The sequence below is a fragment of the Rhinoderma darwinii genome (genome assembly GCF_050947455.1).
Source record: "Rhinoderma darwinii isolate aRhiDar2 chromosome 5 unlocalized genomic scaffold, aRhiDar2.hap1 SUPER_5_unloc_46, whole genome shotgun sequence".
Lineage (NCBI taxonomy): Eukaryota > Metazoa > Chordata > Amphibia > Anura > Rhinodermatidae > Rhinoderma > Rhinoderma darwinii.
In genome coordinates, this window is record NW_027461805.1 from 840,142 (window position 1) to 863,178 (window position 23,037).

A 23,037-nucleotide genomic window follows, 5' to 3' on the forward strand; every position below is an offset into this window, starting at 1 on the left:
GCGGGGGCAATCTTTAAAAGCATGCCCAGTCATGCCGCACAGATTGCACAACACCTCGGAACTGCATTTTGCCGCCACGTGTCCAACCTGGCCACACCTGTTACACTGCACCACATGGGGCCGGTCACAATGTTCTCTGGTGTGGCCATATCTCAAGCAGTTCCGGCAGGCTATTGGCATCTGGGGGTAAAATAAGAATCCTCGATTCTTCCCAATGGCAAAGTTCTGGGGTGGGTGATGTAAGCCTCCAATGCCATTGGGATCCTGGCGGAACTTCACCCAATATTTCCTTTTGCCGTTCCAGAAGCTCTGGGTGTTCAAGATTTTGTGTGAGAAGCGGACCTCCCTGCAGTAACGACTGAGGAAGGTTTCAATGTCACACTCTGAGACAAATGGACTGAACATGCACATCACGAGCGGGACTTCTTCCTCCCCGTAGAGGAATAAAAAGTTCAGTCCATTTAGCCGCTCCTCACTCTGGTCCGCATCAGACAATCTTTTGTGCATGTTGTCGCAACATGCCGCGGCCGTAAAGGATATGGTGTACCGACCGCGGCTTTCCTGGTCATTGAGACACAGGATGTCCGCCCGCTTGAGCCCCAGGAAGTCCAGCAGAATCACCTCCACAATGAAGCGAAGGTTCTTCCGCTGGCGATGGCCTTCTTCCACCTCGATGCGGACGGACTGGCGCAACCGGGTGTCCCCGGATGCAAATCCAAATGTAAATGGCATTTTCAGTGCCTGGGGGCTAAGCCTGTCCCTTATAGCAGCAAGGGCTCAGATTCCACAATTAAGTGGAACCCTCCCCCAAGGCCAAGGATTAGGGTACCCCAGACACCTACGAAGCCCGATAAACGCCCTCGGAACGCTCTTAGAAAAACGCCTCAAGGCCGGTTGACCTCTTGGGTAAGGCGCGATCGCAACTCGTTGTCCGGGGGCTAAGCCCACTCCCCAAATAGCAGCAAGGGGGTGAAGTCTCTCTGTGAAAAGAGACGATCCCCCAAGGCCAAGGAGCAGGGTACCCCGGACACCTCCCAACAAAACCAGATGCAGAAATACTACACCTGATCTTGCCAAAAGGCCGAGAAGCGATAACCCGAATGGGCCGGCCGTTGACCGAGCCTGCCTAATACTGCTGTTCACCCCTTGCAGCGATTGATTCAGCCTACTCCTAGGCAATTCCATGGGGCCCTGCAGGCTCACACACATTTACAGCTACTAAGCGGGAGGGAGGTGAATAAAGGCCGGAGAGGAAGCTACACAGGATTTGCTTCTTTTGCTTGCACCACAATGCAGTGCTGAAAGAGGAGGAATCTACATAAAAACGCCTTCCTGGCAACGCCCAAATGCCCTCCTGCCATGCAGATAAACACTGGCAGCGGCAGCAAGTGCATGCCCACAGCCACCCCTTGTTCCTTCACACCTTGTATCAGCTGTAATCCAGTCCAGTCCGGTGCTGCCTGCTGAGCAGCACTGACCAACACTGCCTGGGCCCAGGCTTTTATCTATCTCTGAGGCAGGCCCCATTATGATGTCAGAAAGCTGGCTCTGGAATCCTGAGGGCTCCACTATGACACGTGCAAAGTTCCGTCTGAACTTTATATAAGACGGTGAGGCTCAGTCAGTCACTCAGTGTTGCCTGAGAGGGCAACACTGCAACAGCCGGCCGCCAGGCTGTCTTTTTTTTGCACATTTATTTGCCTCCAGGAGGCCACAAGAGGGAGACAAGGGACTGCAAAATGGAAAATAGGCATCCACCAACTTTACAGACAACTTCTCTTTGCTCCTACAACCTCCATCCTTGCACAGTTTGTTATTCTTCCAGGTAACATAGTAACAAATCCAAATTGCTGCTCTCTTTGTAGGCAAGCAAGGGTTTGTTGCAACTGCAATTCTTACTTCTTCTTGGAAATGTAGGGACGACAGTACATTCCATCACATCCATCTAGTGTACACAGGTAGGTCCATTGTGGCGGGCGGGCTGCTTTAATGGCTGTTTGCTGTTCCCCCTACTCCACTCCACTATTTGACTGTGGTGCTGCATCAATCAATCAGTGGCTGGCTCAGGTGCAGCTCTTTAACCTACCTAAAAGGGAGGGCGGAGAGAAGACAAGGAAGGTGAATGAGCTGTTCCAATGTGAAATGCCGGAAACACAGAAACACAGAAGACACACACACACACACACACACACACACACACACACACACACACACACACACACACACACACACACACACACACACACAAGAGGTGGCAATGTATTAATTAATTGCATTTAATAAATGAGCTCATTATCACACATGACTGTACAAATGCATTGTCCAACAGGTGTTGAAATAATGGGATTAAAAGGGGAGATCCCATCAGAAAGACAAAAACAATAGCAAACACAAATAGCACTTTTGGAATCTGATTTTAGTCAACACATAAGGGAAGGGTGCACCGGTCCTGGAAATACTGCAATACCAGGTCAATGCGTGGAGTGGACAGAGCAAGCTCTATTTCCATCTCCCTGTTCTAAAAATCCATTTAATATATGGTCCCCAGATAGGGGACGTATCAGATATTAAACTGATAAGAACAGATTTTTTGATTGAAAATTGCTTTATTGACAATCAATCGTCATCATACAAACATTACTGCGACGCAGCGCAAGCCATGAAGCAGTAAATAATAAATAATAACAGTCGTCAAACATAACATGACAGTATAATACACAGTACAGGCTAGCCTATGCTATACATTACACCACATGCTACACTAACATTCTTGCATTCACTAACGCCAAACAACAAAGCATTACAGACAAGTGATGGGATAGGGGAGTGGGTAGGAGGGGTTAGGGAAGGGGGAAATCACAGGCCCGAAGCTTTATTGAAAGACAACACACAAGAAGGGAGAGTGGGGGGAAGGGGAGTATCAGTCCTCTTCCTCATCGACGTCCGGGCTGTCCCAGGTGGAATAGTCTCTGAGCAGGCTGTGGATCAGCCTGCGGCAGTCCTGGACGGACACACTCTCTCTCCGCAAAATCAGACGGTTCCTGGCAAACCATATAGCGTCCTTAAAGCAGTTCATAAGGCGCCAGGCTTCCTGGATTGCTCCATCCGTGGTATTCCCAGGAAATAGTCCATAAAGTACCGAGCGGTACGACGGTCTGTTCCTGGGTACTGAGTCCTTGAGTTCATGTTCCAAGGCTTTCAACAGACCCTGTGCAAAGGGGCACTGCCAGAAAATGTGCAAAGATGTTTCCTCCGTGAAGGGGCACCTGGGGCAGTACCGGGTCTTGCACAGGTTGCGGGCATGCATGAATGACCTAAGAGGCAGTCCTCCCTGGATGGCCATCCATGAAATGTCCTTGTGCCCGTTGGTCAACCTGCCAGATGACACGTTAGTCCAAACAGTCTCCAACGTGTCGGCATGAAGCCCTGGAACAGACTCCAGTGGGTCCTTTGCTCTGATGTGCTTGTGGATCGTCTTAGGTTTCCACAAGTCGGGCTTAAGACCCTCCAGTTGATGCTCCCTCACAAACCGGACGACATCTCCGTAGAACCAGGGAGCGTGCCAGTTGTAAGGGAAGGAGCTGTCCCACTTGTCCCAGCCAAAACCTCGCCAGAGGGGAAGGAGGAAGTAGCGGGACATGGCCTTGCCCGCAGAGCCGTTTGCTGTCCTCAGAGTCCTACGAACACAGTCACATACAAAAGCGATCCGCAGCAGAGTGGGAATGTCGGGTATACCCTTCCCACCTTTGCGGGGCTCCTTGTACATAACAGTCCGCTTTACTCTGTCCATTTTCGAGCCCCAGATGAAGCGAAACACAGTCCTGGTAATGGCCCTCGAGACGGTGGCAAGAGGGGGCCATGCCTGTGCAGTGTATTGTAGCACAGGCAAGACTTCGTTACGCAGGACCATTGCTTTGCCCTCAATAGTGAGTTGTCTGAGGCTCCACAGTCCGATCCTTTGGTTGACTTTGGCCAAGCGTTCTTCCCACGACTTTAGGGCTGCACCTTCCTTACCGAACCAGACTCCCAGAATTTTGATGAAGTCCGGCTTGATAGTAAACGGGAAGGAGGCAGGAGAAGGCAGGTACCACTTTCCGAAGAGCATGGCTTCCGACTTCCCGCAGTTGACTTTTGCCCCTGAAGCGCGTCCGAACTCCTCGCAGGTCTGGACGAGTGCAGTCACCGAACTCTGGTCAGCGCAGAAGACGGTCACGTCGTCCATGTACAGCGAGCATTTGACCTCGAAGTGTCCTGGACCTGGTGCGGTGATCCCTCTGATCTCTCCATTCTGCCGGATAGCCTCTGCGAAGAGCTCTATAACACAAACAAAAAGGAGAGGTGAAAGAGGACAGCCTTGTCTAACCCCCGACGATACAGGAAAGGGGTCAGTCTTCCAGCCGTTCACCAGCACCGAGCTGTAAATGTCGCAATACATCAGGTTAACATACAAACAGAACAACCTGCCAAGCCGCAGCCTACGCAGAGCCTTACCCATGAATTCGTGAGAGACCCGGTCAAAAGCCTTCTCCTGATCCAGACTGACCAGGGCCGCGTGTGTACGGCGGCTTTGCATGTAATGCACCGTGTCCCTCACCAGGGCAAGACTGTCGGCCACCCTACGGCCAGGAATGCCGCAGGTTTGGTCCGATCCGATGATCTGTCCGATGACAACCTTCAGTCTGTTGGCCAATACTTTGGCGAGGATCTTGTAGTCCACGTTCAGGAGAGAGATGGGACGCCAGTTTTTCAGGTCACATCTCTCCCCCTTCCGCTTATACAAGATCGTGATCATGCCTTCTCTCAAGGACGGTGGCATTCTACCCTCCACCACCATCTCCTCATAGAGCTCCAGCAGGTCCGGACAGATCAAGTCCCCCAGCGCTACATAGAGCTCTGCTGGGAGACCATCACTGCCCGGGGTCCTGCCGGGTCTGAAGGATTTAGCGGCAGAGAGCAGTTCCTCCACCGTCAGGGGTACGTCCATAGCCTCCGTACCTGCAGGATCAAGATGATTAGTGATACCTGACAGGAATTTATCGGCGGCTTCGGGGTCAGTGGTTTTCCGGGAGTAGAGGCTTCGGTAGTAGTCTGTGACGACTCCCATCACCTCCTTCTTCCCAGAATGCATGTTTCCGGTCTCATCTCGAAGTTCCTTCAGGGGCGTGTGGCCGGCATGGAGTTTCCTGAAAAAGAACGAGTTACATTTCTCACCCTTCTCCAGGTTCTCCACCTTGGAACGAAAGACAATTCGCTTGGATTCCTCCTCAAAGTGCCTTTTCAGGCCCTTTTTGGCTTCCTCCAGCTCCTTCCTGACGTCCCAGCCGCATTGAAGGAGGTCTTGCAGGGATCGCAGCTGACGCTGCATCTCTCTGAAGTCTCTCTTCCTCTCACACGCCTGTTGACGACTTTTTGCCTGAAAGAAACAACGAAATTCAACTTTAACATATTCCCACCAGTCACAGGTTTTGTCAAAGAAAACTTTATCATTCCTCCAAACAATATAGGCGTCTCTAAGTTCCGCCAGTACCTCCTCTCTTTCCAGCAGGGCACAATTCAGCTTCCAGGAGCCAGGGCCGGGAGGAAAACCGTGGCCGATGGCACCCTGGAAGAGAATGGCCCTGTGGTCGGAGAAGAAGCAGGGGACCATGGAGTGCCCATGCTGCTTGACTGCCCGGGAGGTGAACACAAAGTCAATCCGAGAACGAAGTGAGCCATCGGGTCGGCTCCATGAATAGTTCACAGAGCCGATCCCCATGGAGCCCACAACGTCCTGCAAGGATGCTTCGGTTACCATCTCGATAAGCAGTTTGGAACTGACATCCAGTTTGATTGAAGTGCCGGAACTTCGTCCATCCTCTTCGATGGGGCAGTTGAAGTCCCCGGCCATCACCACTGCCCTAGTGGTGGCGAGCTGGGTCCGCAGGGTCTGGAATAGTTCCAGGCGCTCAGCCTTCATAGGGGGAGCGTACACGTTGATGAGCCTAATCGGCTCTCCTGCCCAGGAACCGTCTACGACCAACAAGCGGCCGCAGGCGAGCTCCTGGACAGAGTCAACAGTAAATACGCCTCCCCTAATCAGGATGGCAACCCCTGCAGACTTACAGTCGCCCCCACCAGACCAGTAGGACGGGCCATGGGTCCACTGCCTGGCCAGATGATGGTATGACCTGGAAGAGGGGAGAGTACATTCCTGCAGCATAAATACATCACTCGACTGCTTGGAAAGAAAAGTTAGCACCATCTGACATCTAGTCCTATCTCTAACACTCCTCACATTGAGGCTAAAGATGTTAAGTTTAGCAGCCATGGGGGAGAATAAAGAAGGTCAGTGCAAACGATACACCTTAGTTACCAGTCCGGTCGGGCGGATCCTCCTCTCCTGGCGGGTCCGAAAGATCCAGCAGGCCCTCTGACAAAAATTGTTCCAGGATTGTAGCCACCTGGATGTCTGTTGTGAAGTCGATGACCTCAGGTTCAGACACGAGTTCCTCCACCATCTGCTCCATTTCCTCCTGCTGCGCAAGGGAATCTTCGCAGATTTCTACGACTTGTCGCTTTGAGGACTCAGCAGCTGGGCTGTCCCTCACCTTTCTCTTCCTCTGGATGGCACCTGAGGAGACAAGAGGGGGAAAATCCTCCAGGGAGAGGACTCCAGCAGCTGGAGGGGAAGATGTTAGTGCTGCTGGAGCTGGGGAGAAGGGAGGCTGGGTTGGGAGAGGTGCAGGTGACAGGACCACTGAGATGGGTGGGTAGGAGAAGGTGAGAGCCTCAGTGGGGGTGACAGGGGTTGGGGACGGGGGGGTGGGGAGGGCCGGGCGAGGGAGGGTGGGAAGGGTAGGGCGAGGGAGGGCCGGGAGACGGGGGGGAGGGACTGTCGTCTTCTTACCATCCTTCTTATTCCCGGTCTTCTGCGCCGCTGGAGCTCTGGCTGGGGCGGGGTTCCCTCTGGCCGGAGCTTTCGCCGCCACAGTTGCCCAGGATCGATCCCTCTTCGGGCAGTCCTTGTAGGAGTGGGCTGCTTGTCCGCAGAGGTTGCACATTGTCCGTTTCGGGCAGTCTTTGGTCTCGTGTCCTGTTACCCGGCAGTTCTTGCAGGCGTCCTCCTTGCAGTCCTTCACCGAATGACCCTTCTTGCTGCATCTCCTGCAGATCTGCGGCATGTCCGGGTAGTAGATGAGGCCGTAGGAGTTGCCCAGCGAGAGTGACTGGGGCAGGTGCTGGAGGCCGTCTTCCGCGCTCGAATCCTTGTTCAGTCGGACGATTACCGACCACTTGCCAGTCCAGAAGCCGAGTCCGTTCAGGATGTGGGTGGGTTCCCTCACCACTGTGCAGAACCGCTTCAGGAGCGTGGTGATGTCTTTGCCGGGGGTGTGTGGGTTCCGCATTGAGACCGTCACCCGCCTTTCCTCTCTTTGGACAGGGCAGTTGCCCACAAAGCGAGAGAAAGGGGATTCAGGCCTCGCCGCTTTCACCATCTCCCAGTACCTTCTGCAGATGTTGATCGAAGCGAAGGTCACGAAGAACATCCCGGTCATGAAGGCCTGGATGCTGATGGTCTCCGGCTTAGCGAAGCCCTGGTCCAGGAGCATCTTCTGGCAGAACACTTCTTCCGTCATGTCCGGCACTCTCCCGTCCACCTCCTTCAGCTTCAGGGCCACAGTCTGCTTCATCCAGGGCTCCAGGGTTGGAGCAGCCTGGTTCGGCTTCCTGGTGGCCTGTTGGCTTGAGGAGGCTTCAGGAGGAGATGTCCTGGCCTGGGTCGGCTCACCTGGTCCATCAGCCTTCTTCTTCTGGGTGGCAGGGTTGCTGGTTGAGGCCATGGCTTCTTCCAGCTGTTCCTGTCGCTTGGGGAGGATCTTTGATAGCTCTTTCCCGAAGGGGGCGGAGCTATGCAAATCTTCTCCTTGCTGGCCGAGGTTCTTCCACGAAATTTCTTCCGCAGCGGTTCCTCGTCGAGCTTCTTCTTCTGCGGCCGAGCTTCTTCGAAGATCCCCTTCAGCAGCGGCTCTTCTCCGAAGTTCTCCTTCTTCTTCCCGGCAGCGATCTCCCGGAGCTTCTTCCCCGATGGCGGCTTCTCCCTTCTGGATCGTCGTCTTCGGTGGTTCTTCTCCGCAGTTCGTCGCCGGCTTCGTCTGGAACGCTCTTGGATCGCTAAGCTAGTGTTTATAGCCCCCAGTGGTTCTCCGAGCTATCTATCCTTACAAGGACTGATAAGAACAGATACTACACTTGATCTTAGCCAAAAGGCCGAGAAGCGATAACCCGAATGGGCCGGCCGTTGACCGAGCCTGCCTAATACTGCTGTTCACCCCTTGCAGCGATTGATTCAGCCTACTCCTAGGCAATTCCATGGGGCCCTGCAGGCTCACACACATTTACAGCTACTAAGCGGGAGGGAGGTGAATAAAGGCCGGAGAGGAAGCTACACAGGATTTGCTTCTTTTGCTTGCACCACAATGCAGTGCTGAAAGAGGAGGAATCTACATAAAAACGCCTTCCTGGCAACGCCCAAATGCCCTCCTGCCATGCAGATAAACACTGGCAGCGGCAGCAAGTGCATGCCCACAGCCACCCCTTGTTCCTTCACACCTTGTATCAGCTGTAATCCAGTCCAGTCCGGTGCTGCCTGCTGAGCAGCACTGACCAACACTGCCTGGGCCCAGGCTTTTATCTATCTCTGAGGCAGGCCCCATTATGATGTCAGAAAGCTGGCTCTGGAATCCTGAGGGCTCCACTATGACACGTGCAAAGTTCCGTCTGAACTTTATATAAGACGGTGAGGCTCAGTCAGTCACTCAGTGTTGCCTGAGAGGGCAACACTGCAACAGCCGGCCGCCAGGCTGTCTTTTTTTTGCACATTTATTTGCCTCCAGGAGGCCACAAGAGGGAGACAAGGGACTGCAAAATGGAAAATAGGCATCCACCAACTTTACAGACAACTTCTCTTTGCTCCTACAACCTCCATCCTTGCACAGTTTGTTATTCTTCCAGGTAACATAGTAACAAATCCAAATTGCTGCTCTCTTTGTAGGCAAGCAAGGGTTTGTTGCAACTGCAATTCTTACTTCTTCTTGGAAATGTAGGGACGACAGTACATTCCATCACATCCATCTAGTGTACACAGGTAGGTCCATTGTGGCGGGCGGGCTGCTTTAATGGCTGTTTGCTGTTCCCCCTACTCCACTCCACTATTTGACTGTGGTGCTGCATCAATCAATCAGTGGCTGGCTCAGGTGCAGCTCTTTAACCTACCTAAAAGGGAGGGCGGAGAGAAGACAAGGAAGGTGAATGAGCTGTTCCAATGTGAAATGCCGGAAACACAGAAACACAGAAGACACACACACACACACACACACACACACACACACACACACACACACACACACACACACACACACACACACACACACACAACAAGAGGTGGCAATGTATTAATTAATTGCATTTAATAAATGAGCTCATTATCACACATGACTGTACAAATGCATTGTCCAACAGGTGTTGAAATAATGGGATTAAAAGGGGAGATCCCATCAGAAAGACAAAAACAATAGCAAACACAAATAGCACTTTTGGAATCTGATTTTAGTCAACACATAAGGGAAGGGTGCACCGGTCCTGGAAATACTGCAATACCAGGTCAATGCGTGGAGTGGACAGAGCAAGCTCTATTTCCATCTCCCTGTTCTAAAAATCCATTTAATATATGGTCCCCAGATAGGGGACGTATCAGATATTAAACTGATAAGAACAGATACTACACTTGATCTTAGCCAAAAGGCCGAGAAGCGATAACCCGAATGGGCCGGCCGTTGACCGAGCCTGCCTAATACTGCTGTTCACCCCTTGCAGCGATTGATTCAGCCTACTCCTAGGCAATTCCATGGGGCCCTGCAGGCTCACACACATTTACAGCTACTAAGCGGGAGGGAGGTGAATAAAGGCCGGAGAGGAAGCTACACAGGATTTGCTTCTTTTGCTTGCACCACAATGCAGTGCTGAAAGAGGAGGAATCTACATAAAAACGCCTTCCTGGCAACGCCCAAATGCCCTCCTGCCATGCAGATAAACACTGGCAGCGGCAGCAAGTGCATGCCCACAGCCACCCCTTGTTCCTTCACACCTTGTATCAGCTGTAATCCAGTCCAGTCCGGTGCTGCCTGCTGAGCAGCACTGACCAACACTGCCTGGGCCCAGGCTTTTATCTATCTCTGAGGCAGGCCCCATTATGATGTCAGAAAGCTGGCTCTGGAATCCTGAGGGCTCCACTATGACACGTGCAAAGTTCCGTCTGAACTTTATATAAGACGGTGAGGCTCAGTCAGTCACTCAGTGTTGCCTGAGAGGGCAACACTGCAACAGCCGGCCGCCAGGCTGTCTTTTTTTTGCACATTTATTTGCCTCCAGGAGGCCACAAGAGGGAGACAAGGGACTGCAAAATGGAAAATAGGCATCCACCAACTTTACAGACAACTTCTCTTTGCTCCTACAACCTCCATCTGCAGCAACCACGAGGAAGAGCTTCCCAGGAGGATGGGAGCAGTAGTGAAGTGCACGGTGTATGGCCTGAGGTATCTGTAGGAATCTCTACCTCTCCTCCCTCGCTCCTTCTCGGGCTGGCACAGTGACAGGGGGGCTGCACTATGGATGATGGTGGTGATAGTCTTTTCCCCCGTAGCAACTCCCGTGATGGTGGTAGTAGTATGTGTGCGCCTGGCAAGGTGGTATGTGGGGTGCCCTTGATGTTATGCAGTGCAGGGACCAGACGACACAGGGGATTTGAATAACTCACGTTTACTGAAGAACTTTATACAGTCTTCCAAAATGGAGGCACGTTATCTTCTGTCCACTTCAACAGTTGAGGGGAAGAAGGGACCAGTGGGTGACCAATGAGGGTTTCAATTGTCCAGCTATATCTAGAAATCATTCACTTTTCCAGCAGCGTGTGTAATAAATGAACTCACTTTTCTCAGTGATGAGGGTTGTAGTTGAGTGACTTGATAGACACTTCTTATATTAATTGTGGCGTGCGGCAGAACCGGTAACAGCGCCAGCAGGAGTTCTGAGGCCCAATATTATATAGACTTCTCCTCAGAAACAAACAGACAGCTTTTCAGCTAAATAATACTTGCTGTGGTGATGATAGAGATGATATGCTGGTTACAATCTCCTTACTGTTCCTCCTCTTGCATTGGGCTGCAGGTGCTGAGACCTGTTGCCAGTTGAAAGGATTGTATTAATCTGCTGTGTCAGAGCAGCTAGCAGACATGTCTGTCTCCTCACAGACACGACCCGACTCCTCCGTGCAGACTGTGAGACAGAGTCAGAGTGAGGCTCTCGGGCTGTAGCCAGGCTCCACCCCCTTTTCAAACAATGCTAGATGTACAATGCACCCTCTAGTGGCTCCCCACTGATACCTTCATCCTTCTCTTCAGCTGGTGAACAGCACACTGTGTGAAAAATAATAAAGACATGTAAAACACATACAATGCATGACATACAAATAACAGGGAACCAGAAGGGTATCTTCTGGGATGCTGCATACTCCCGGACTTAAGACAAGACGTCCTCGTCGTTTTCTTGGATATGAACAGCCTAAAAGATGTAAAAAGGGTTAACATGAAATGCAAACATCTTAATAACATTGTATTCCTGTATTCTTGACTCTCGAAGGGGGAATAGGGGCGAAGATTTCTTCTGTAACAGTTGGAAGATGAGGGGCAGAAGTCTCAAGTCAAGATGAGCGGCAGTGTCCAACAGTTTATGGCACTTAGGATATGAGGGGCTCTGGTACGTCAGAGTCTATGGGGATATTCCCTCTTGAACGTAACAAGGGTTGGTAGGCTTCGGCCTAACTTGGATAGGAATAAATGAAGAAATGAAGAAGGGGCTCTAGAACATAAGAGTCTTTCTTGTTCCCTACTTGCAATTATATTCAATCCCTATAGCGAACTGGTTTCACTCCTTTAGTGGTTCTCTCTGATCTCCTGACAGGTTCAGGTACAACAACAGCAGGTACATGATGTGATCTGTCCTCTGTGTGAGTTGTAGACACTGTAGGTGTAGGATCAGGTGCAAGGAATGACAAAATTGGGGTAAACCACCAACTCAGTGGGTTCTTTATGTCCAAGTGTGGCTCTTGAGTTGAGGACTCAGTAGTTGTTGCTTCAATAGCTTCAGTTACTTCTGGTAGATCAATTGCAACTGGTTCTTCAATTGATATTTCCTGTTCAATGGTAGGCAACTGTTGATCTTGTAGGCACAGTTTAAGCCTGTTACGGTGGACAATTTGCGGTTGTTTACCATCTCTTTGGATCTCATAGATATCTGTTCCTTGGTATGGGACAGCCTTGATGGTATAAGGGATTCTTTCCCACTTAGTGTCCAATTTGCTGGTTCTTTGAAAGTTTTTCAACCAGACAAGGTCTCCAACTTGAAAGGGTTTAGCATTAGCATGTTGGTCATAATCTTGTTGTTGCTTCTTTCTCGCTTCTTCCATCCTAGCTTCAACAATTTCATTTGCCTCAGCCATGCGTCTTTGGTGTTCACTCACCCACTCTGTGGTTGGTAGAGGGTTCAAGTCATCTGGAACGGACACATTCAATGAAATGTCTGAAGGCAGCTTTCCTTGTCTTCCGAACAATAGGAAGTATGGGGTGTAACCTGTGGAGGCTTGCATAGTGTTGTTGTAGATGTACACCAACTCAGGCAAATGATTTGGCCAGACAGCTCTCTGATGAGGCGGTAAAGTTCTGAGCATCTCAATCAGAATCTGGTTCATCTTCTCACACAACCCATTTCCTTGGGGATGGTAAGCGGTTGTTCTTAGTTTCTTACAGTTGTACAGCTGACAAAGTTCCTGAAATAGTTGGGATTCAAATGCAGAACCTCTATCTGTCAAGATCTTCTCAGGACAGCCATAGGGTAGAAGGAAAGTTTTTAGGAAGACTGCAGCGGTGGTCTTTGCTGTCAAGTCCTTTACTGGTACTGCGACTGTGAATTTGGTGTAATGGTCGATGATGGTCATGGCATAGGTGTATCCTGTTCTACTTGGCTCCATTTTCACATGGTCGATGGCCACGATCTCCAGCGGTCGATGACTCACGATAGGATGCAGAGGGGCCTTTTGGTTTGGCTTCTCTCCTCTTGCTAAGGCACAAGCAGTACATTCTTGACACCATTTCTCGACATCACCTCTAATTCCGATCCAATAGAATCTTCTACGAATTGTAGCTTCTGTCTTTTGAACTCCAAAGTGTCCAGACTTGTTGTGGTATGCCTCAAGGACAACTTTGGCATCTCTCCTTGGGATGACAATTTGGTGCAGCCGATTACTGGTGATGGGATCCAGCACTCTCCTCAGCAGCAGACCATTCTCTTCAAAGAGACGTTTCCTTTGTCTCCAAAGGCGAAGTAGTTCTGGGTTTGTGTTGCCTCGGCGGATTCTAATGGGTATTTTTTTGGTATCCAGGTAGTCTAGGATATCTCCAATCACTCTGCTCTCAGCTTGCAACAGGGCCCATTGTTCTTGTTCTGGTGACTGCTTCTTGGCCTGTTGGGAAGAACAATGTATCTGGGTTTTGTTGTTGATAGCATCAGGATCTGCAAAGCGGTTGTAGAATGCAGGCATCTCTACTTCCTCTTTGTGGTTGTCATCATCAGGATTCTCCGGGTCTTCTCCTGTAGGCAGGCGGGACAAGGCATCCGCATTGATGTTGGACTTGCCTGTTCTGTATTTGACCACGAAGTTGTAATTTGCTAATCGTGAAGCCCATCTCTGTTCTAAGGCTCCCAGCCTTGCGGTGTTCAGGTGTGCTAGCGGGTTGTTATCTGTGAAGACAGTGAAGGAAGAAGCGGCAAGGTAGTCCTTAAACTTCTCTGTGACGGCCCAGACCAATGCAAGGAACTCCAGCTTGAAGGAACTATAGTTCTGATCGTTTCTTTCAGCTCCTTTGAGTGCTCTACTTGCATAGGCGATCACTCTTTCTTTGTCTCCTTGTTGTTGGGCCAGCACTGCACCAAGTCCTTGGTTGCTTGCATCTGTGTAAAGATGGAAGGGCAGGCTGTAATCTGGGTAGCCCAGAATGGGTGGTTCAGTCAATAATCTTTTCAGTAACTGGAAGGCAATTTCTTGTTCTTCTTTCCAGTTAATGGGAATTCTCCTCTTCAAGTGTTCTTTAGGGTGCCCCCTCAAGAGTTCTTGTAGCGGTTCAGCGATGCGGGCAAAATGAGGAATGAATCTCCGGTAGTACCCGGCAAATCCGAGAAAGCTTCTTACTTCCTTCACAGTGGTAGGTGTAGGCCAACTGTGGACAGCAGCTATCTTCTCAGGATCTGGCTTTATGCCTTCTGCGCTCACTATATGTCCCAAGTACTGGACTTGAGGTTGGAGGAGGTGACACTTGGAGGGTTTGATTTTTAAGCCATTTTTGGTTAGGACCTGGAACACTTCAGCTAGATGCTTGAGATGATCTTCATAGGACTTGGAGTAGACTATGACGTCATCCAGGTATAGGAGCACAGTCTCAAAGTTCCTGTGACCTAGGCATCTTTCCATCAGCCTTTGGAATGTTCCAGGAGCATTGCACAGTCCGAAGGGCATGCAATTGAACTCGAATAAGCCCATTGAGGTGGTGAAGGCTGTCTTCTCCCTATCAGCTGGAGACATTGGTACTTGCCAGTAACCACTTGTGAGATCCAGTGTAGAGAAGTAGGCAGCTGATCCCAGGGCTGTCAGAGATTCTTCAATCCTTGGAAGAGGATAGGCATCCTTGTGGGTAATGTTATTAATTTTTCTGTAATCCACACAGAAGCGAAGGTTGCCATCTTTCTTCCTGACAAGAACTAGTGGTGCAGCCCAGGGGCTGTGACTTTCTTGGATGACTTTAGCCTCTTTCATGTCGTGGACCATCTGCTTCACGTCTTGGTATAGGGCAGGTGGTATAGGCCTGTGTCTTTCCTTAATGGGAGGATGAGTACCAGTGGGAATAGTGTGCTCAATGTCTTTTGCTCTCCCATGGTCCAGAGGATGCTTACTGAAGGCTTCATGGTTATCCTGAGCCACTTCAAGTACTCCTTGGATCTGGTAGGCAGGTGTTGTTGCAGTTCCCACATGGATTTCTCCCCACCAGGGTGTTACTGGTGCTTCTTCTGACGTCTTTAGTTGCTGTGCAGCCTGTTTAGCAGTGACAGTTGGAATGTCCACCAGGTCTTGCACACTGAGTTGGGACAGCTGTGCTACAGGGTAGTACTTCCTCAGGGTTACTGAATGGTCTCCTAAGTTGAGAAGACGGATGGGTACTTTCCCTTCGACCACAGTCACTAAACTTCGGGCAGCCATAACCATTGGATGTTCATCTAGTGGTATTGGTTCCACTAGGGCTTGGTAGTCAAGTCCTTGTAGGCCTGAACGGGCCCGACACCATAGCAGTGTTTCTGTGCCAGGTTTTAGGGTTACTGGATGGTGGTCCTTGATGCGAGCTCTGCAGATCTCTCCTCTGGCGTTGGTGAATCGCTGTTGGGCAGCCAGTACACGGATGGTCTTGTGTATTACCTTCTGGGCAGCCTGGGAAGCCGTGGGGACGGATTGTCGTAGGGCCTCTAGCATTTCTCCATAGCAGTGCTTTAGGATGTTCATTCCCAGAATTACTGTGGGTTGTCCTTGATCTTTAACTTTGATCACGAGGACTCCTTGCTGAGGTAAGTGCACTCCTCCCACTTGGACAGTAGGCTCCCAGTACCCGTGCAGAGGTAGGGACTGGCCGTTGGTAGCGATGACGTCTAACCAGGCTTCTGGAGGTTGCATCAGGATCTCGCTACTCCAGTGTTGTTCAAAGGCGGCCCGCTGGATGGTTGTCACTTGGGATCCCGTATCCAGGAGGGCAGCAAATGGTACTCCATTGATGCGGATGGTAACTTCTGGACGAGGTCCGACAAACCGTGGCAGCCATTTTGGATCTTTGGGACCTATTATTTCTCCTCCCGAGGAATGGTCCTCTGCCTCGGGAGACGTCCGTTTAACGCCCAGCATTGACGTTCTTGGTGACCTATCTTATGGCAGTGTCTGCAGGCAGGTCTCCCATGTTCATCAAAGCGATCTGTCGACGTTTTGTTGGGACTATTGCGGTAGCCCTTGCTAGGACTATTTGGATAACTGTCTCTAGATGTTGGCAGCTCACATTTTACTGGAGAGCTAGCTTCTAGATTCTCCAGTCGTTGGCAGACTTGCTCCAGGCTTTTGGCAATGAGTTTCAGTTGATCTTGGTACTGATCTCCTCCAGCTGTGATTTGAGCCTGTGTAGCCTGGTAGGTGATGGGCTTGCAAGGTGTTGGATATGGTGCTACCGGGGCAGGTTCCTCTTCTGCCTCTTTAAGAGGGGTGGCAGCCCTGACTGTTCTTCTTCTGGGCCTTCTTTCTAGTACCTCTATGGCCAGTTCTTTAAACTCATGGAAGGTGCTGTCAGGGTTCTGGACGGACATCATTTGTAGTTGATGACTCATGGAATCTGAGGCGACTCCTTCAATGAACTGCTCCCTCAGGATTCTGTCTGCTTTTTCAGCCTCATGGGGGTCGGCTTGTATCATGGCCCTCATGGTCTCCTGTAAGGAAAGAGCAAAATTTCGGAGTGTCTCACCTGGTTGCTGAACTCTGTCCATGAACCTCATCCTGAGCTCAGAGATGGATTTGGGCTCAAAGGTGGTACGTAGCTGGACCAGGATCTGATCCACAGCCTTCTTTTGGATACGTGGCCAGGACTCCACTTCTTTTAGGGCCACATCTTGTAGTTGTCCCATTAAAATCTCTACCTTCTGTTCTTCTGGAATGGGGTAGAGGCGGAACATGGCAAGCATTTTTTTTCTAAAGTCTTTTAAGGTGTGTGGTTCACCTTTGTAGTGGGGCAGCCATGGGGCCCCTGCATAGTAGGGCATGGACAGCGGCATGATGCAGGGTGCTGCAGCAGGTGTTGTTCTTTCTGTCATGGCCGGTGTAGTGACCGTGCTGAGAACGGGCTCTTCCGTGTCACTTGAGTCCGACATTGTTACTGTCCCTTTAAATTTTTCCAATGTCTATTATTGGCGCTCCCGGACTTTTAACTGAGTCGGGGGTCTTGTTAAAGGTGCTCCCGGACTTTTTATTGGGTCCGGAGTGATGTCCAGGATGCTCCCGGGCTTTTTATTGGGCACCGGTGGTGGTACAGCAGGGGTTAACTTGATGGCCAATTGAATCTGGACTCACCGATGGTATGCTGTTGCTTCCCTCTGGGCTGTACTTTGTTACCGGGCTGTTCCGTTGCTCTCCTGTGATGTTTTTGGGAGAGTTGCTGGTTGCAGGGGATCCGCGGTGGAGGTGCCGTGCAGAGGCTTCACTCATCCAAGATGGCGGCGCCTAGCAGTTTTCGGCCGTTCCCTCTTGCCTGTGCTGGATATTGTGAGTTCCTATAATCATCCAGATGGTGGCGCTAGACTGGCGCCGCAGGTTAACCTGTCTGGAGCGGGTAAATGGAACTGTGACGCAGCAGTTTGTGAGGTAAAATGGCGGATTAACCCCTTTTGGGCTGGAACTGCCGGGAAACAGTGATTTTAACCCCTTTTGGGGCTGAAATAGTCTCTTGCAGCTGCGGTTGCAGCTTTGTACGGTGGGGGCCAGGGCTTTGGGACAAAGTCTCTCTGGTTTGGGGCCCACATGAGATTTAAACGTATCCTGTTCGTGACGCCAAAGTTTATATGCAGCAACCACGAGGAAGAGCTTCCCAGGAGGATGGGAGCAGTAGTGAAGTGCACGGTGTATGGCCTGAGGTATCTGTAGGAATCTCTACCTCTCCTCCCTCGCTCCTTCTCGGGCTGGCACAGTGACAGGGGGGCTGCACTATGGATGATGGTGGTGATAGTCTTTTCCCCCGTAGCAACTCCCGTGATGGTGGTAGTAGTATGTGTGCGCCTGGCAAGGTGGTATGTGGGGTGCCCTTGATGTTATGCAGTGCAGGGACCAGACGACACAGGGGATTTGAATAACTCACGTTTACTGAAGAACTTTATACAGTCTTCCAAAATGGAGGCACGTTATCTTCTGTCCACTTCAACAGTTGAGGGGAAGAAGGGACCAGTGGGTGACCAATGAGGGTTTCAATTGTCCAGCTATATCTAGAAATCATTCACTTTTCCAGCAGCGTGTGTAATAAATGAACTCACTTTTCTCAGTGATGAGGGTTGTAGTTGAGTGACTTGATAGACACTTCTTATATTAATTGTGGCGTGCGGCAGAACCGGTAACAGCGCCAGCAGGAGTTCTGAGGCCCAATATTATATAGACTTCTCCTCAGAAACAAACAGACAGCTTTTCAGCTAAATAATACTTGCTGTGGTGATGATAGAGATGATATGCTGGTTACAATCTCCTTACTGTTCCTCCTCTTGCATTGGGCTGCAGGTGCTGAGACCTGTTGCCAGTTGAAAGGATTGTATTAATCTGCTGTGTCAGAGCAGCTAGCAGACATGTCTGTCTCCTCACAGACACGACCCGACTCCTCCGTGCAGACTGTGAGACAGAGTCAGAGTGAGGCTCTCGGGCTGTAGCCAGGCTCCACCCCCTTTTCAAACAATGCTAGATGTACAATGCACCCTCTAGTGGCTCCCCACTGATACCTTCATCCTTCTCTTCAGCTGGTGAACAGCACACTGTGTGAAAAATAATAAAGACATGTAAAACACATACAATGCATGACATACAAATAACAGGGAACCAGAAGGGTATCTTCTGGGATGCTGCACATCCTTGCACAGTTTGTTATTCTTCCAGGTAACATAGTAACAAATCCAAATTGCTGCTCTCTTTGTAGGCAAGCAAGGGTTTGTTGCAACTGCAATTCTTACTTCTTCTTGGAAATGTAGGGACGACAGTACATTCCATCACATCCATCTAGTGTACACAGGTAGGTCCATTGTGGCGGGCGGGCTGCTTTAATGGCTGTTTGCTGTTCCCCCTACTCCACTCCACTATTTGACTGTGGTGCTGCATCAATCAATCAGTGGCTGGCTCAGGTGCAGCTCTTTAACCTACCTAAAAGGGAGGGCGGAGAGAAGACAAGGAAGGTGAATGAGCTGTTCCAATGTGAAATGCCGGAAACACAGAAACACAGAAGACACACACACACACACACACACACACACACACACACACACACACACACACACACACACACACACAACAAGAGGTGGCAATGTATTAATTAATTGCATTTAATAAATGAGCTCATTATCACACATGACTGTACAAATGCATTGTCCAACAGGTGTTGAAATAATGGGATTAAAAGGGGAGATCCCATCAGAAAGACAAAAACAATAGCAAACACAAATAGCACTTTTGGAATCTGATTTTAGTCAACACATAAGGGAAGGGTGCACCGGTCCTGGAAATACTGCAATACCAGGTCAATGCGTGGAGTGGACAGAGCAAGCTCTATTTCCATCTCCCTGTTCTAAAAATCCATTTAATATATGGTCCCCAGATAGGGGACGTATCAGATATTAAACTGATAAGAACAGATACTACACTTGATCTTAGCCAAAAGGCCGAGAAGCGATAACCCGAATGGGCCGGCCGTTGACCGAGCCTGCCTAATACTGCTGTTCACCCCTTGCAGCGATTGATTCAGCCTACTCCTAGGCAATTCCATGGGGCCCTGCAGGCTCACACACATTTACAGCTACTAAGCGGGAGGGAGGTGAATAAAGGCCGGAGAGGAAGCTACACAGGATTTGCTTCTTTTGCTTGCACCACAATGCAGTGCTGAAAGAGGAGGAATCTACATAAAAACGCCTTCCTGGCAACGCCCAAATGCCCTCCTGCCATGCAGATAAACACTGGCAGCGGCAGCAAGTGCATGCCCACAGCCACCCCTTGTTCCTTCACACCTTGTATCAGCTGTAATCCAGTCCAGTCCGGTGCTGCCTGCTGAGCAGCACTGACCAACACTGCCTGGGCCCAGGCTTTTATCTATCTCTGAGGCAGGCCCCATTATGATGTCAGAAAGCTGGCTCTGGAATCCTGAGGGCTCCACTATGACACGTGCAAAGTTCCGTCTGAACTTTATATAAGACGGTGAGGCTCAGTCAGTCACTCAGTGTTGCCTGAGAGGGCAACACTGCAACAGCCGGCCGCCAGGCTGTCTTTTTTTTGCACATTTATTTGCCTCCAGGAGGCCACAAGAGGGAGACAAGGGACTGCAAAATGGAAAATAGGCATCCACCAACTTTACAGACAACTTCTCTTTGCTCCTACAACCTCCATCCTTGCACAGTTTGTTATTCTTCCAGGTAACATAGTAACAAATCCAAATTGCTGCTCTCTTTGTAGGCAAGCAAGGGTTTGTTGCAACTGCAATTCTTACTTCTTCTTGGAAATGTAGGGACGACAGTACATTCCATCACATCCATCTAGTGTACACAGGTAGGTCCATTGTGGCGGGCGGGCTGCTTTAATGGCTGTTTGCTGTTCCCCCTACTCCACTCCACTATTTGACTGTGGTGCTGCATCAATCAATCAGTGGCTGGCTCAGGTGCAGCTCTTTAACCTACCTAAAAGGGAGGGCGGAGAGAAGACAAGGAAGGTGAATGAGCTGTTCCAATGTGAAATGCCGGAAACACAGAAACACAGAAGACACACACACACACACACACACACACACACACACACACACACACACACACACACACACACACACACACACACACACACACACACACAAGAGGTGGCAATGTATTAATTAATTGCATTTAATAAATGAGCTCATTATCACACATGACTGTACAAATGCATTGTCCAACAGGTGTTGAAATAATGGGATTAAAAGGGGAGATCCCATCAGAAAGACAAAAACAATAGCAAACACAAATAGCACTTTTGGAATCTGATTTTAGTCAACACATAAGGGAAGGGTGCACCGGTCCTGGAAATACTGCAATACCAGGTCAATGCGTGGAGTGGACAGAGCAAGCTCTATTTCCATCTCCCTGTTCTAAAAATCCATTTAATATATGGTCCCCAGATAGGGGACGTATCAGATATTAAACTGATAAGAACAGATACTACACTTGATCTTAGCCAAAAGGCCGAGAAGCGATAACCCGAATGGGCCGGCCGTTGACCGAGCCTGCCTAATACTGCTGTTCACCCCTTGCAGCGATTGATTCAGCCTACTCCTAGGCAATTCCATGGGGCCCTGCAGGCTCACACACATTTACAGCTACTAAGCGGGAGGGAGGTGAATAAAGGCCGGAGAGGAAGCTACACAGGATTTGCTTCTTTTGCTTGCACCACAATGCAGTGCTGAAAGAGGAGGAATCTACATAAAAACGCCTTCCTGGCAACGCCCAAATGCCCTCCTGCCATGCAGATAAACACTGGCAGCGGCAGCAAGTGCATGCCCACAGCCACCCCTTGTTCCTTCACACCTTGTATCAGCTGTAATCCAGTCCAGTCCGGTGCTGCCTGCTGAGCAGCACTGACCAACACTGCCTGGGCCCAGGCTTTTATCTATCTCTGAGGCAGGCCCCATTATGATGTCAGAAAGCTGGCTCTGGAATCCTGAGGGCTCCACTATGACACGTGCAAAGTTCCGTCTGAACTTTATATAAGACGGTGAGGCTCAGTCAGTCACTCAGTGTTGCCTGAGAGGGCAACACTGCAACAGCCGGCCGCCAGGCTGTCTTTTTTTTGCACATTTATTTGCCTCCAGGAGGCCACAAGAGGGAGACAAGGGACTGCAAAATGGAAAATAGGCATCCACCAACTTTACAGACAACTTCTCTTTGCTCCTACAACCTCCATCCTTGCACAGTTTGTTATTCTTCCAGGTAACATAGTAACAAATCCAAATTGCTGCTCTCTTTGTAGGCAAGCAAGGGTTTGTTGCAACTGCAATTCTTACTTCTTCTTGGAAATGTAGGGACGACAGTACATTCCATCACATCCATCTAGTGTACACAGGTAGGTCCATTGTGGCGGGCGGGCTGCTTTAATGGCTGTTTGCTGTTCCCCCTACTCCACTCCACTATTTGACTGTGGTGCTGCATCAATCAATCAGTGGCTGGCTCAGGTGCAGCTCTTTAACCTACCTAAAAGGGAGGGCGGAGAGAAGACAAGGAAGGTGAATGAGCTGTTCCAATGTGAAATGCCGGAAACACAGAAACACAGAAGACACACACACACACACACACACACACACACACACACACACACACACACACACACACACACACAACAAGAGGTGGCAATGTATTAATTAATTGCATTTAATAAATGAGCTCATTATCACACATGACTGTACAAATGCATTGTCCAACAGGTGTTGAAATAATGGGATTAAAAGGGGAGATCCCATCAGAAAGACAAAAACAATAGCAAACACAAATAGCACTTTTGGAATCTGATTTTAGTCAACACATAAGGGAAGGGTGCACCGGTCCTGGAAATACTGCAATACCAGGTCAATGCGTGGAGTGGACAGAGCAAGCTCTATTTCCATCTCCCTGTTCTAAAAATCCATTTAATATATGGTCCCCAGATAGGGGACGTATCAGATATTAAACTGATAAGAACAGATACTACACTTGATCTTAGCCAAAAGGCCGAGAAGCGATAACCCGAATGGGCCGGCCGTTGACCGAGCCTGCCTAATACTGCTGTTCACCCCTTGCAGCGATTGATTCAGCCTACTCCTAGGCAATTCCATGGGGCCCTGCAGGCTCACACACATTTACAGCTACTAAGCGGGAGGGAGGTGAATAAAGGCCGGAGAGGAAGCTACACAGGATTTGCTTCTTTTGCTTGCACCACAATGCAGTGCTGAAAGAGGAGGAATCTACATAAAAACGCCTTCCTGGCAACGCCCAAATGCCCTCCTGCCATGCAGATAAACACTGGCAGCGGCAGCAAGTGCATGCCCACAGCCACCCCTTGTTCCTTCACACCTTGTATCAGCTGTAATCCAGTCCAGTCCGGTGCTGCCTGCTGAGCAGCACTGACCAACACTGCCT

At 50.0% G+C, this 23,037-nt stretch overlaps 5 non-coding genes and 1 pseudogene across 5 annotated transcripts; all 6 read right to left on the reverse strand.

Annotated features, from left to right (window-relative positions):
* Positions 1 to 2,433: 2,433 nt before the first annotated feature.
* Positions 2,434 to 2,621, reverse strand: LOC142694446 (U2 spliceosomal RNA). The gene has a single exon (XR_012862679.1). It is a non-coding gene; the product is annotated as a U2 spliceosomal RNA (small nuclear RNA).
* Positions 2,622 to 8,157: 5,536 nt separating this feature from the next.
* On the reverse strand, positions 8,158 to 8,259 carry LOC142694466 (U2 spliceosomal RNA; annotated as a pseudogene).
* A 1,343-nt stretch (positions 8,260 to 9,602) lies between these two features.
* Positions 9,603 to 9,793, reverse strand: LOC142694983 (U2 spliceosomal RNA). Its single transcript, XR_012863142.1, has one exon. It is a non-coding gene; the product is annotated as a U2 spliceosomal RNA (small nuclear RNA).
* Positions 9,794 to 19,393: 9,600 nt separating this feature from the next.
* Positions 19,394 to 19,584, reverse strand: LOC142694984 (U2 spliceosomal RNA). The gene has a single exon (XR_012863143.1). It is a non-coding gene; the product is annotated as a U2 spliceosomal RNA (small nuclear RNA).
* A 1,348-nt stretch (positions 19,585 to 20,932) lies between these two features.
* LOC142694985 (U2 spliceosomal RNA) lies at positions 20,933 to 21,123 on the reverse strand. The gene has a single exon (XR_012863144.1). It is a non-coding gene; the product is annotated as a U2 spliceosomal RNA (small nuclear RNA).
* Positions 21,124 to 22,450: 1,327 nt separating this feature from the next.
* LOC142694986 (U2 spliceosomal RNA) lies at positions 22,451 to 22,641 on the reverse strand. Its single transcript, XR_012863145.1, has one exon. It is a non-coding gene; the product is annotated as a U2 spliceosomal RNA (small nuclear RNA).
* Between the last annotated feature and the right edge of the window lie 396 nt (positions 22,642 to 23,037).